The sequence below is a fragment of the Agelaius phoeniceus genome, chromosome 12 (genome assembly GCF_051311805.1).
Source record: "Agelaius phoeniceus isolate bAgePho1 chromosome 12, bAgePho1.hap1, whole genome shotgun sequence".
Classification (NCBI taxonomy): Eukaryota; Metazoa; Chordata; class Aves; order Passeriformes; family Icteridae; genus Agelaius; species Agelaius phoeniceus.
Window position 1 is genome coordinate 16,979,202 of NC_135276.1, and position 13,484 is coordinate 16,992,685.

General features: G+C 40.9%; 1 long non-coding RNA gene across 1 annotated transcript; it reads right to left on the reverse strand.

Annotated features, from left to right (window-relative positions):
• Positions 1–2,268: 2,268 nt before the first annotated feature.
• LOC143695078 (uncharacterized) lies at positions 2,269–7,318 on the reverse strand. Its single transcript, XR_013183987.1, has 3 exons — positions 7,175–7,318; positions 5,494–5,665; positions 2,269–2,414 (listed from the first exon to the last, which is right to left on the reverse strand). It is a non-coding gene; the product is annotated as an uncharacterized LOC143695078 (long non-coding RNA).
• Between the last annotated feature and the right edge of the window lie 6,166 nt (positions 7,319–13,484).

Here is a 13,484-nt window from a genome sequence, read left to right on the forward strand (position 1 = left end):
GAAGGCAGGCCCTTGGCTTCTGAGACCACGTGAAGCTTCCATACAAAGGGAAGCAGAAGCTTATTTTACATCACAACCTCCAAGGCCACCACAACGCCCTTGTTAAACCTCACAGAGGGATTTACTAATGCACTTTACCTGCTCACACACTTTCTAAATCTTCAGATCTGTCTCTGATTTGAGAACATTTAAAACCCTGATAAAAACTTTTATTAAAAACCCCATCCTTCCACTCAGCATCTTGGCCAGCCCACTTTCTAGAACAAAACTGTGTCCAGGCACTGGCTGATGAGTAATGGTTTGCCATATGTTCTTACTTACAGCACAGGGGATTAACTCCTCAGTGACATGATGGGAAGGCTGGAGCCTCCAGCAGGAAATCATGTGGTACTGACAGAAAAATAAAGGAAATGGAACAAGTCTGAATATATTTCTGCTCAACTGTACAGATTACAAGAAGGGACAGTGCAAAAAAGATTGCTGCTGGAATTCTGATTCTTTTGAAGTCTGACCATGGGCTCAGTGATGTCTCTACTATGGATACTGGGAGGAAAGCAATACTTAACAGGGTTGGTTTCTTCCCAGTATTAGATATAACAGAAATATAGCAAGGTGGATTATAGACTAAGGTTCGGCTGGCTTCTGATTTTAGAATCCCTGACATATGCTTGGAAGAAAATCCCCAGGTGTCACTCTAGATCTCTGGAGTTAGCCTGGATTTGCAGGGAAACCATCAAGAATGAAGAGCAAGTAGAAGAAGGGACTCTCACATTTCAGGAAACTCAAGCACTTGTAGAAGCACTCCTATTTTAGGAAAGAGCCCTGCTTCCAAAGAAGGGATCTTCTGATCTGCCTTGCATATGCAAAGTGGGGTTCAGGACTGAAACACTCAAGCAGAGCATCTTGTGTTTTTCTAGATTAGATTCGTGGAATGACTCAGAATTAGCAGCATGCACTGCTGAGCCATACCCACTCCTTATTAAATTCCTCCAATGACAATTTTACTGGTGTTTTATATTAGCGTTAACAAAGGACCTGAATAAGATGTAAGAAATGTTATATTTTAAATAAAAGTCCAGGTAATGTGCCACTGGGGACCTTAGGATCAAATGAGCTTTTATATTTTTATGTAGAATGTAATCACTTTTTTCATTATTGTGGTTGCTGCATTACTGTTATTAAAGAGTTTATTACCCTGTGGGGGATACTGCTCATTGGAATTATGTGCTTGCAGCCCAGCAGAGACAGTGTGGCTTCAGCCCTTAATTCATGATACAGCCACAGGACAACAAAATGTCAGTGCACTGGGACTGGTGTGACACACTGGGTACCCAGTGGACTCCTGCTCGTACCAGGCAGCCAGAGATACACGCAGCTGGAACTGGAAAATCATTGTTACATGATCATCTGATTTGCAGGTCTTTAGCACATGCTGGGTTTCTAGCAGTCTTCCAGGGAAACTGGTCAAAATAGAGCATGTAAGGAGAGGGCAAATTGGCTACAAAAAAAGGCAAGATATTACAAGAAATGGAAAATTACCTAACGGGCCACTTATCCCTATTCAAACTTTGGAAAACCTTAGAACTTTTCCCTAGACTGCAACACAGCTATCATTTTTTACCAAGGTGACCTTTATCCCTCTCCTGAGAGCACTGTGCTTTCATCAGAAGTATTTTTGGAGGGTAGTCGACTCATTAGAAGACCCACAGAAGCCCCACTTTAGAAGGATTCCCACTGGTTTCTATCAGCAAGCACCACAGTGAATGTGACAAAAGGGACATACTGGGGTGTGCTGGCTCCTCACACATCAAATACCTCTTCTACCCCAGCTCCAGCCTGCACTCATGAGACTCTCATAGAGGAGGGTGGTTCATTCCACTAGCTTTGAGTTTCTACACCTCCCAGAGTCCCTAATCATACAGTTAAATGTGTACATCCAACATAGCAAACATTATTACTGAGGTCTCCTCCCTGGGACTCCTGTGATGTTTAAGCATGGGTGGTGTTTCTCCTCAGTGTTTTGCTTGTTTTCAAGGGGGACAGATATATACATGTGATATATTAACACTGGAATGCAAAATATCCAAAGACAAGTCTATTAAGTGTGTCCATCTCATTCCCTGTTGCTTCACTGAGACAAGGAAGGAATCTCTTTGAGGAAGTTGGACAGGAATGTTTTATCCAATCATCTTAAGGAATGCAAGTGATCCATACTGCCCAAAAAGGTTATAGAAGATGACAGAATAAATAGGCCCCTCTCCTTCATCTCATAACTAGAAAAATCACCTTGCTTAATTTTCTATGACGAACTGTTAATAATAAATAAATACCTGTCCTGAGCACAGGAGGAAATGATTCCTCAGCTCCACATGCTGTGGCTCTTCTGCTTCCATGTCATGGTTGAATCAGTGGTCCTGGGCATACAAAATCCAATGAAAATCATTACAACACAAGAAAACTGGATATCCTGGGACATGTATACTCCTGAGGACATTATCTGGGGTATTACCATTGATCAAATCCATCTTTCAAAAGGTTGATGATCTTGGATTTCATGTCTAATTAGCACACGTGCACAAAATGAGCTCAGCCTTTATGCAGCCCCACAAGCAGGAGCCACTCCCTGTCCTTGTACACCCATTCACACATCACACATCCTGCAGCTCATAAACCCTGTCACACACTAATGGGATCCAAATAATGCAGAATCTACAAAGCAGCAACATCTGTAGTTAGACTATGCAGTTTAAATCACAAGGATTAACAATCCCCATGGCTCTAGAATACCCTAATCATGTAAGGGAATCACAGAATTGTGGTCATCTTGCACTGCCTGGCTGACCAAGTGATTTTAATTTTCTTTTGGGATAGATATTGGATCTTTCAGACCACTGGTCTGTTGCTTTGTAAAATTAAAGAATTCCACAGCCCCTGTCTTATCTCTGTCCCCTCATTATGTCCTTTTCTGTATGTAAGAGTCAAGAAAATAATGCCGTAATGTGAAAAATTTAGCATTAAAAAGAAAAAGCAAAAAGCTATCTCAAGACTAAGGAGCAAAGCTCCTGGACAAAGGTTCAGTCTTCATTTTAATGACTGTTCCACAACTTTGTTTAACAAAATCCTATGAGTAGGAGATAACCGAACAAATCCAAACATATGTGCAAATGCAATGTTGGAAATAGATTACAAAAAGTCTTCAACTAGCTTCCAATAAAAAAAAAAAGAAAAGAAAGCCCAAAGTTCTGGATGTACAAGTTGCAGTTTTTCCTTTTTTTCCAGGATATTTTAAAAGATTATTAGAAATCTGATCATGAAATAGCACTTTTTAAACCCGCACTATCATACTGCATTTCCAATACATGTATATATGTGTTCTGAAATGTAATATATAGATTATTTTATTACCATTTTTTAAAGGAACAAGAAGAAATGATAAGATTCCTTTCACTGACTTCTACAAGGTTCCATAGATCACCCAAGAGAGTGCCACAGAAGAACAGCATTTCAATAATCCCTACTTTGAGTAATAGTTTGAATATAAAAGATTACTGTGCTGAAGGCAGCCAGTGGACATATTTCATACTATCACGGTAGCTTTCTTTCTTATCACTTTATTCCATGATATCATCTCCCTTGGAAAAATAAGAGTGTATGATATTTCTGTCTCCTGGAGTAGAGAGGAGCGTAATGATTCTATCTGGTTTAATACATGATAGTGCTCTTATATCAGTTTTCTGTGAAAATGCAGAAAATCCAAGGGAAGGATCTCAAAGAAACAAGCCCACGTGCAATGTGAGTGTTTGGCTTTCTCCTTTTGTGCCGATTTTCCAGCACTGCCAGAGAGCTCTGGCCTAACCCTTTCTACAGAAAGAATAATCGTAAATCTGCATGAAGTTCATGATGATTAGTTTCTCTTGGAGCCAGGCCAAAGAATAAGCCTTTCTCCAATACAGATTTCACATGCTGGCTCTGTCAAGAATTCATTTATTAATCCTTTCGATCAAGCCTGGATTAAGTCATCCGGGGGCCCTAATGACATCAAGTAACTCTGTGCCTTGAGGGACACCCCCCAGGTGAAAAATCTCCAGAGCAGCAGCTCCAGGTTACCTTGAACATAGCCCATGTTTGTCTTTACTGGAGCCTAGGACACCTGTCAGGTTACCTGTGCACAGGCATCACTGCTGCCCTTGTGGGCTGGGCTGAGTGTGAGGTCAGGACACACCACACAACCGTGGCACAGGCTGCAGGAATGTTTGAGAGGAACAAGACATTGGAAAGGATAATAAGCAAAGAGGAGAAGATTGGGTCTAAGAAATCCAGTCGTGGACTTAAAAGTTTCTTTACTCCTGCCCTTTCATTCTAAAAGTACAGCCATTAAAAGATCTTAGCAGCTACTCAATGTGTAAAAAGCTACAGACTTATTTTCCCATCCATAGCATTATTTTTGCATCAAAGGCAATCATACTTTGATTCAGCTTCTACTTCCTATAAGCTGTATTAAAACTCTGTCACTCCATTTCCTAAATGTTCAGCTGAAAATTGGTTTCTTTGGCTTTTAGCCCCTACGAGTTTCACTGTTTAAATTCTTTGTCTTTCAGTTTAAAATTCAGATTTAAAGGCTGATATTCTACTTCAGAAGCAAGATTAAGCTAAAAAACTAATTTCCACCTTCTTTTATCCATTTGGCTGTTTCATTTCAAGAGAATTAGCAAGATTTTCCTGTGGCAAAAGCCCCACCTGGTCTGACTTGCCTGCAAGGTTAGTGTCTCCTCTCAAATGCAGCTGAGTTCAAAGCTCTCCCTCTCCCCCTTCCCACCACATCCCCCTCTCCAGTCCAGGCAAAGATTTGTTGCAAACATTTCACAGAGCTCTAACATTGTGTGAACTCCTGCAGAATTACTGTTGTTCCAGGAGTGTCCTGGGGGATTTTCAGAGCTGCTGTGAGACAGTGATATCCCTTGTGGAGGACTAATAGACTGTCACTGTTTCCACTGGGAACAATGAAGGTCAGACATGCCAGGTAACCTGTGTTAACACGGAACTTCCTCGCTCTGCTCAGGAACAGCTCTGAAAATAACACCGTGCCTGGATACCCCTGCTGCCATCTCACTGATAGCACATCAAACCAGCCCTAATAATGCAGTCCTTTGGCTTCAGCCCAGCCCCTGGTGAACCCACTCTACAGCCCCACAGGGTCTGCTTCTCTGTCAGAAAGTGTCAAAGGATGGGAAGGGAGATGCAGGGCAGGAGGAAAGGTTCCTGCTCAGTGTCTGTCCCAGCAGCTCAGCCCTGAGCCCTCCTCTCATCCTGCAGCACACCCCTGCCACTGCCTGTCTCAGCTCCTGCTTTTATAACCTGAGCAACTAACCTGTGTTCATTCATTTTAACTCCTTGTTTGCAAAGTCCTCTAAAAGCTTTTTATTTTTTGGGTTTTTTTGGTTTTTTTTCCCAGTAAGGCACCCTCTCATTTTCATTTTTGGGTTTGCTTTTTACCTTTCATTTGGAGTTCTTCCAGAAGAAACAGACTGTGCATGTTCACAACATGGCAAAGAATGGTGGATGAGTTTTGTACCCTCTGCAATTTGAAACTGGCATTTTGCTGTATAGCAGAAGATTCAGGGGAGACTCACCCAGGAGTCACTGACATGCTTCTCCAACTAAAACTCTGTAAAAGATAAAGGTTTGGTTGGCACATATATATTTTCAGGGGATAGCCAGTGTTTTATTTTAACACATCTGTAAACATCTGTTGATCTTTCACTTCCCAATACAAAAACTGCAGGAACAAGTGAAAAGCTGGTGGGGGGAAAGGGGAGATCGAGAAGTTTTCACAGGAAAAACTGCAATTCATAAATATTATGACTACAAGGGAAAATGAACCACAGCTTGATCACACAACAAGAATAGCAATTAGGAACAATTGTTGAATTTAGTTTAGGTATGCAGCATACGTAGGTAAATACACTGAATGCTAATGGTTTTATAATAGTCTTATTAATTCACACACATAGTTAATGTTTAAGATAAACTCCCCATCTTTAGAGTAATTTATGCATTCCACTTTTATAGAATTCCAATTGAATGAATATGAACATAATCATTTTGCACAAATGTTCTCTAAGGAGTGTGCAGAGAGTCTGAGGCAATGCTGAGGCTCCCCACAGCTTTATTCATAATGGATCAGTCTATTCATTCCTTATTAATTTAATGGAGTACAACTGAGCAGTCTAGCAGCTTGAGCTTATGAGTGTTTCACAAATGGGGCTTTTTGCCTGTAATCGCTTAATCCTACTGGCTAGGCCTCATAAATTGAATAAAGGAGCGAACTAGGTTTTAATTAAGTCTAAGGAATGAGCTTGTCTGAAAGATACTTCAGCCTCTTAAGATCACAGTGGTGAAGTGTGTTTGTCCAGGAGCCTAGCAGGGGCAAGCATCCTGGGCTGCCCAGGTTAGAGACCAGTTGCTTTGATGTAAGGTATTGTTAATACCTTTTTTTCCCTTTAATTAAAAATCCGTTCTCCACTGTCAGTACCATCCAAGAGCACAAGTGAGAGAACTGCAGCAAACCTGAGTGGTTCTGGAAAAGAAAGAGGTTTGGGATTCATTCTTTCTAAGTCCATAAAGCAGCTCACACTAAAAAAAAGCACAGATTGACACCAATAAACAGGGAAGAAAACACTGGGCCCTATTAGCTCTGATACACTCTCCCTTGTGGCTCAGTGCCCCTGGGTAAATACAACTCAGGCAGATTCCATGAGGAAAAGTGCAAAAGTGGGAGCCAAGCCCCCATCCCTTTCAGGGCTCCTGTACTCTTGGTCAGAGGTAGATTTGTCTCCTTGGATACCCAAGTACCAGCTCAGGGGGACTGATTTGGAACTGACTTCTTACTATGTCTTGGCAGGACACGTGAATTAAAAAGTCTCTCCTTAGATGGCCAGTGCTGTAAATATTTTCTAAGGAAAACAGAAACCATTGCATTTCTTGCAAAATGTATTTGCAGCCACTTTCTTTTAAAATGCAGCAGCTGGAGAAACAATTCTGTCGTAGGTGTGCAAACCTGTCGCTCACCCAGGCAAGAAAAGAGGGGCATTCAGATTCCTCCCTCCCCACAGTGGTCTCCAGAAAACAAAAATTATAATCTTCTCTACTGTTTTTTTTTTTTTCCCCAAATTACCTGTTGAGGATATCCTGGGCAGGGAAGAATTCAAGATCCGTGGTGGTGTAAAAGTCTTTCTTAAGGCTGCATTCCATTTTTCCATTTTGCACCCTGGTGGGCTGTCTGGAGCATCTGAGTTGGATAAAGCAGAGGCACTGAACTCAGTGCCCTCCTCCCTCTTGGGACCAGGGCTGGAATGTAAACTGTACTGTGCACTATCATAAAAAAAAAAAAGGGTAAAGCATCTTCCAGGATGTAAGATTTTCTTTTTGTACATGTAGATGAGCAACCACATTCTGGGAAATCCTAAATCAGGGGAGTTTTTTGTCTGATTGTGTGGGTTGCAGTATATTGAACAGAAAGATGCACTGTTTCTACTATGATTTTACAGCTTACATTATGATTTTACAGGTGCCCAAAAGTCTTTGGTTACCTGGCTATGGTTTTCATACACCAGTGCAACAGTACAGTGAAGTCCCAACAAAAATCACTTTTTGCTGTCTGTACACATGAATAAGCAGTGATAGGTCCTGACCCCAGACAATCTAAAGCATCCCATATAAGGGTGGTATTTTAAAGAGATTTGGCATTCCTTTGTTATTTTACTTCCATCTTTGAAAATAAGAAATGAGAAAATGTGAGGCTGGTGAAAGGAAGGCTAATTTGCCTGCCTTCTTGTGGGTATTACTGAGTTATCCTGCTGCCCTTCAGTCATGTTTTGGTATTAACTTAGCTGCAGGCTTAAGTTATGCCAAAGGCAGGGAGGATATGAATTTTAATTAGACACCCATCTCTCACTGAATTCTCCTAGGCCTCTTTGAAAATCCAGACCCTGGAGCTGCCATGTATGTGTGCATGCTTGTTTCTGGGCATGTTTTATATACTTGTGCACACACAAATCTACATAAATAAATAAAGTGACATGATCAGATTTTCAAAGGCATCTGATCTCAAGAAGCACACCCATTGTTCTCAACAAGAGAAATAAGTGTGAAAAACCAGCCCAGATCTCCAGCTCCGGGAATCTGAACTTTCCACAGCCGAGGCCTGAGACGAACACACACCATTTCTGATCACAATTGAGTTTTAATTGCTTTAATAGATTCTGATCTGGGCATGGGCAGAACAATGTGCCTTTCTAAATGGTTGGCTGTTCTGTTCAAACCCACGAGTGCTAAGCAGTGACAGTGTCAGGCATGCTGCCAGCCTGAGTCCAGAGGGCTCTGAGGAGCAGCTCACAGGCCCTGACAGGCTGGGGCACTGGAGGCACTCAGGAATCCTGCTGTACATTTTCTACCATGTTGAAATGGGGTGAAAAAGAAATAAAGTTAAACAAACACCAGAAGTGCATGTTAAAATGTAAATGCAAGCTGTATTTATTTAAAGGCTGTTATGATTGCTTAATTACAGATATTTTTAAAAAGTTCCTGGCTTTTTTTTTTTTGTCTAAACAGCTTGTTTTTTGTACACAGCTAGAAAGGCAGGAAAAATTTATGTTGGGCATGACAGAGCTACTGTAATCAGCATTTTCAAAGCTGGTACCTATTCAGGATCTAAGACTATTTTCAGTTTTGATTAAATTGTCCCAACTACTTAAAAAACCATTTTTTGTTATTCACACAAGTAACAAGCAAGAGGACTCTAGGACATGAGTGTGAAGGAGTGAAGGCTCCTAGAAATGCTTCTGAGAGCATTTCTCATGGCACTGAGCCTCACTAGAGACAGTCTCCCCGAGGTCACAAAGGGCAGACTTACTTTGAAAAGAAAACAGAAACACAGGAGTTGCAAAACCACAAAATCTGACAAAGGCAGGGACTGAAAATATATCCCACTCCCCTAAAAAAAACCCCCCAAAAATTGGACTCATCTAGCAAGGATTCAATAAGTGGCAAAGAACCACTCATGGATTATGGGTGAAAGAAATGCACCCAAGAATTCAAACTGGAGCCTGACATGCCAAAATGGACATTGGAACTTGCCTTTTTACTAACAAATCCCCAACTTAGTTTTGAAGAGGTCACTTGTATGCAAGTCAAAAGGATCCCTCTCTAGCCTTATTTTCAGTGTGAGAGGTTTATGAAGCAATATTTTGAAAGTACTTTTTTTAAGTGGAAGGTGTCTTATTGGAACGAAATGATCTTTAAGGTTCCTTCCACCCCAAATAATTCATTATTCTGTGATTCCATGAAATAAACAGAAATCTGCAGGTAGTGTCAACTGTGTCCTGAATAAAAGCATGGAGCTCTCTAAAACAAAAGCTGCTTAATCAAAGTACCAGTGATCTACCTTTTAAAATGGATAATTCTCTCACATTTTAAACCAATGGCACTTAAAGAGGATAACATATAATAGAGTGCAGTGTTTTCCAAACTACTGCAATTTTGCTGGTGTCATTAACACAAATCTATTGACTGATTTATACTAATTACTTTAAAAAGATGCTGCAGGGCAAATCACACACCCTAAGTCAATTTACAACAGAGACCATTCTGAAAGTGACAAGGTGTGCACCTACTTTTGTACAGCTGTCAGACTAAAAAGAAAATAAATACTGAACTCAGAGAAAACATATAGAAAATGTGGTTAATCAAACACAGAATTCTCATCATATTGCTAATTGTTAATGTTAATGCAAATTTCCTTTTTCATCATCCTGTGAAGGAAATAGTCACCACAGGTATAAATATAAAGAATTAGTTTTAAAGTGCTAATTTGTATATTTCCTTGAAAAATACTTTCACATTTTCTATGAACATGTAGCACTGATGACAAGACAGGTTCCAGGGCAGGCACCCTGACAGGAGCAGCACACAGGTAAGGGAAGAACAAGGGGTCCTCCCCTCCCACTTTGTGATGCACAGGGGATGTTCTGAACACACACAGGCAAATCTGATCCCTAACAAATCCCTGCTGCTCACTGATTTGGAAAAGAACAATTAACAGCCCACAGTGACAGGGTCAGGACAGAGTCCAGATGTTTTTTAATGCATTTGAATAAAATCTACTTTACCAGAGGGGGGAAAAAACCAAAACCAGTGCCTGTCACGTGCCTGTTGGAATCATCAGGACAGCAGGGCCCAGTGGTTTTGGAAGAGGCTGGAGCCCAATTCAGCCACCAGGCCTGGTTGTCAGCAGGGGCTGGGCCAGGCTGAGTGCAGGCTCCCACTCTGGTGGCTGAGGCTCCTGACTGTCTGCAATTCTGCAATTGCACATTGGCAAATGGCATAACCAGGTGGGACACAAGGGCTGACAGGCCAACAGTCTTTTTCACATTCCCACAATATGACAGAATATAAATACAATCAGAGCACAATTTGCATTAGCACCAGTGGTGAAAAATAGGATGCCAGCACTGTCTAGCACAACAGCTGTTCAGCATCTGAATGAAATACTGTATCCAGTATTCACCCATCTCATAACATCCTTTTTGTATGTCTCAGAGGTCACCTAAACACATTTATTGACTTCATTATTTTTATATAGGGAGAAAAAATTGATGGTGCTACAGAGCTGAGCAAATAACTCAAAATAAAATCTTTATTCAATATATTTCATCTTTTTTTACTGTTGCTGCAACACAGTGAAATTCTTACATTTAACCATTATCTAAAAACACTATCCGAGAATTTCTGCAGTAAATTTTTTTATGCTGCAAGATGTTCTTGGAAAGTTCAGAGTGAATGTTTACCATTACAACTGTGTTTATTATTTAGATAAACCATACAGCACTCTTTCTGTTCTCCAACTGACTTATACAATTCATAGTACAATGTGACTTATGAATGTTACTGGTACGTGTACATGAGAAATCCGTGAACAGTTGGTTTGAGTGGCTCAGATTCTAGGACTTGTCAACAATTAATTTCATGGGGAGTAAAATTAAAAGCAATCGAAAGGATCACATCCCAAGTGTCCTATCCAGAGGAAACAGAGACCAGAAAATGTGATAGCAATGCACAAATCAGAGGTTGATTAGTTGTACATATTCTAAAATAAAACTCCTTGTGACATTTTTTATGAGAGCCTGGATATATTTGGTAGCTTTTTTCTTATTTAAAAAAAAAATTTAATTTCACTGAGCAAACCATTTCACTCATATCCTGAGTGGGAGACTGCCAAATCTGCTCAGATGCTATCAGTTACCCCTGGCCCCTTGGCAAAAATCTGGTGACACCTTAGCTGATGAATGTATGAAAGGAGAGAATAAAAATCATGTGCCTGAAACTGATACTTTTTGCATGAAAAGTGCAGCCTGTGACACACTCAGGTAAGGTACATTATTAGGATTGCTCAGCACACAGGATCAATTCCTGCTGGTAGAGATGAGTACCAATTTCACAATACACAGCTCTGAAAAGCTGATTTGCTTCAGGAAGCTCCACTTTGGACCTTATTTTGAAGCAGACTAAGGAACTGAGACAAGCTCAAGTACAGCTATGTACCTCTCCATAATGCTCATAGGGATGAGACTCTTCAGACTGAATGAGGTCTGAAATTTGCCTGAGAATGCTTTGCCCATTCTTATTGAAACAAATGAACCAACAAGTGAAGCACAGAGCTGATTATGACTACAAAAATAACTCAAAGCAAGACCCCCACTGGCTCACACAAAGGGATGGCTCATTGGCTGTGCAGGGTGTAAGGAGGAACAGCACAGATGCAAATTGCACTGGGGACAGGAGGATGCTGAGCTGTGTGTGTATGGACAAGTTTCATCCTTTAACTGTGCACAGGGGATTGTTCAGATGTCTGCTCAAAAGAATTTCAGTCACAAGCTCTGCACAAAAATGCCTCTTCTGTGATGGGGAGACAGGACACAGCAATTTCCTAGGCCCTAAATGAAAAGCCAAGTCTTATCCAAATGTCCTCTGGATTTTCATGCATTTCTGACCACATTAAATTTGCATAATGAGTCCAGGAGATCTAAGTGAAGCATTACTGGATTTCTATAATTGCCAGAAGTGCACCACAGGCACCAGACTACAACAGGACATGATGGTGTGAGAATGCTACAAGGAGGTACCACATTCTCAGGATGGGCTGCTCTGTACCCAACCACGAGCAAATCTAGGAACTCAGTTAAGTTCCAAACCTTCTCCTTATTAATATAAAAACATAGGTCTAGCTCTGCTGCCACCTCATAGAGACCCTTTTATGGCTTTGGGAAAAGAAGGCAGAGCTCAGAAACTGCTGACAGGGATAACAAGAGTTCCATGCAGCTGCACACAGCGTGTCAGGAAGGGGAGAGAGAAGCTCTGACACAGATGACATCCATGTCCCACAATGTTTCTATCACTGACACTGAAGTATTATGACACTATCAATCCTGCTTTCTTTACAATCCTGTACACCTCTTACAAGTGATTTTCCAGATGATTGCTTGGCAGAGGTTCAGGAGAGGTGCCCACACACCCACGTTTCAGAGTATCCTGAAAGAGCAGATACTCTTTCCACAAAAGAACAAAATGGATTTGTCCCTCTAATGAACTCCTCTTCATGTGACACATGGGACATGAACAGCAGGGTATCACTTTAATTTCTAGCAGCCACATGTGTCTCTCAGTTTGCCCAGTCAGTGGAACTCTTCCCTTTGTGGGCAACCTCAAAAGAAGGAAACAAATCAGGGAAGTGATTGAAGTGAAGCACATATAATATTTTCCTTTCTATCTGAGAGTCTTTCAGGGAGACTTCAGGGTGATAAACAATAAAAAACAAGGTTAAAATCCCTACTTCCATGAAATCAATGGGATTTTTGTCATTGACTTCAGAGGAACAACAATTTCTTTGTGAAACACTTTGAAAAAGGCTGCATCCTTTCCTGTTCAGTGCCATTACCCAATGGATCAGCCCTGGCTGCTGCTGATTTGCACCAGGCAGGAATCTGATCCCTGTATTGCAGAGATTCACCCTCTCTCAGTCTTCATTGTTACCCACCATCTGAGACTGTGCTGCAGATAAATAGTGGGCTTTAATCCCCAGGACTCTCAATCCAATGCCTTTCACCACTGCCAGATTCACATTTTGTTTTGTCCCTTTAACACGAGCTTACAGAAGAACGAAACTGATAAACATCCTCCTGCTCAGATTGCAGGAGCACAGGATAATATAACGAGTTAAATGAAACATTAGGAGAAATAGAAAGCACTTTAGAAAACATGTACTGCCTCTTTAACATTTCAAATTTTTCTTTTAACGTAAAATTACAGCATAATATAAGAAAGGAATCCAGCAAGATACTTTATCACAATACTTGGGCAACTTTAACTCATCTCAAGTGTTATTATAAGAAATAGAATTTACTGGTATGGACTTATATTCAATAGCACTC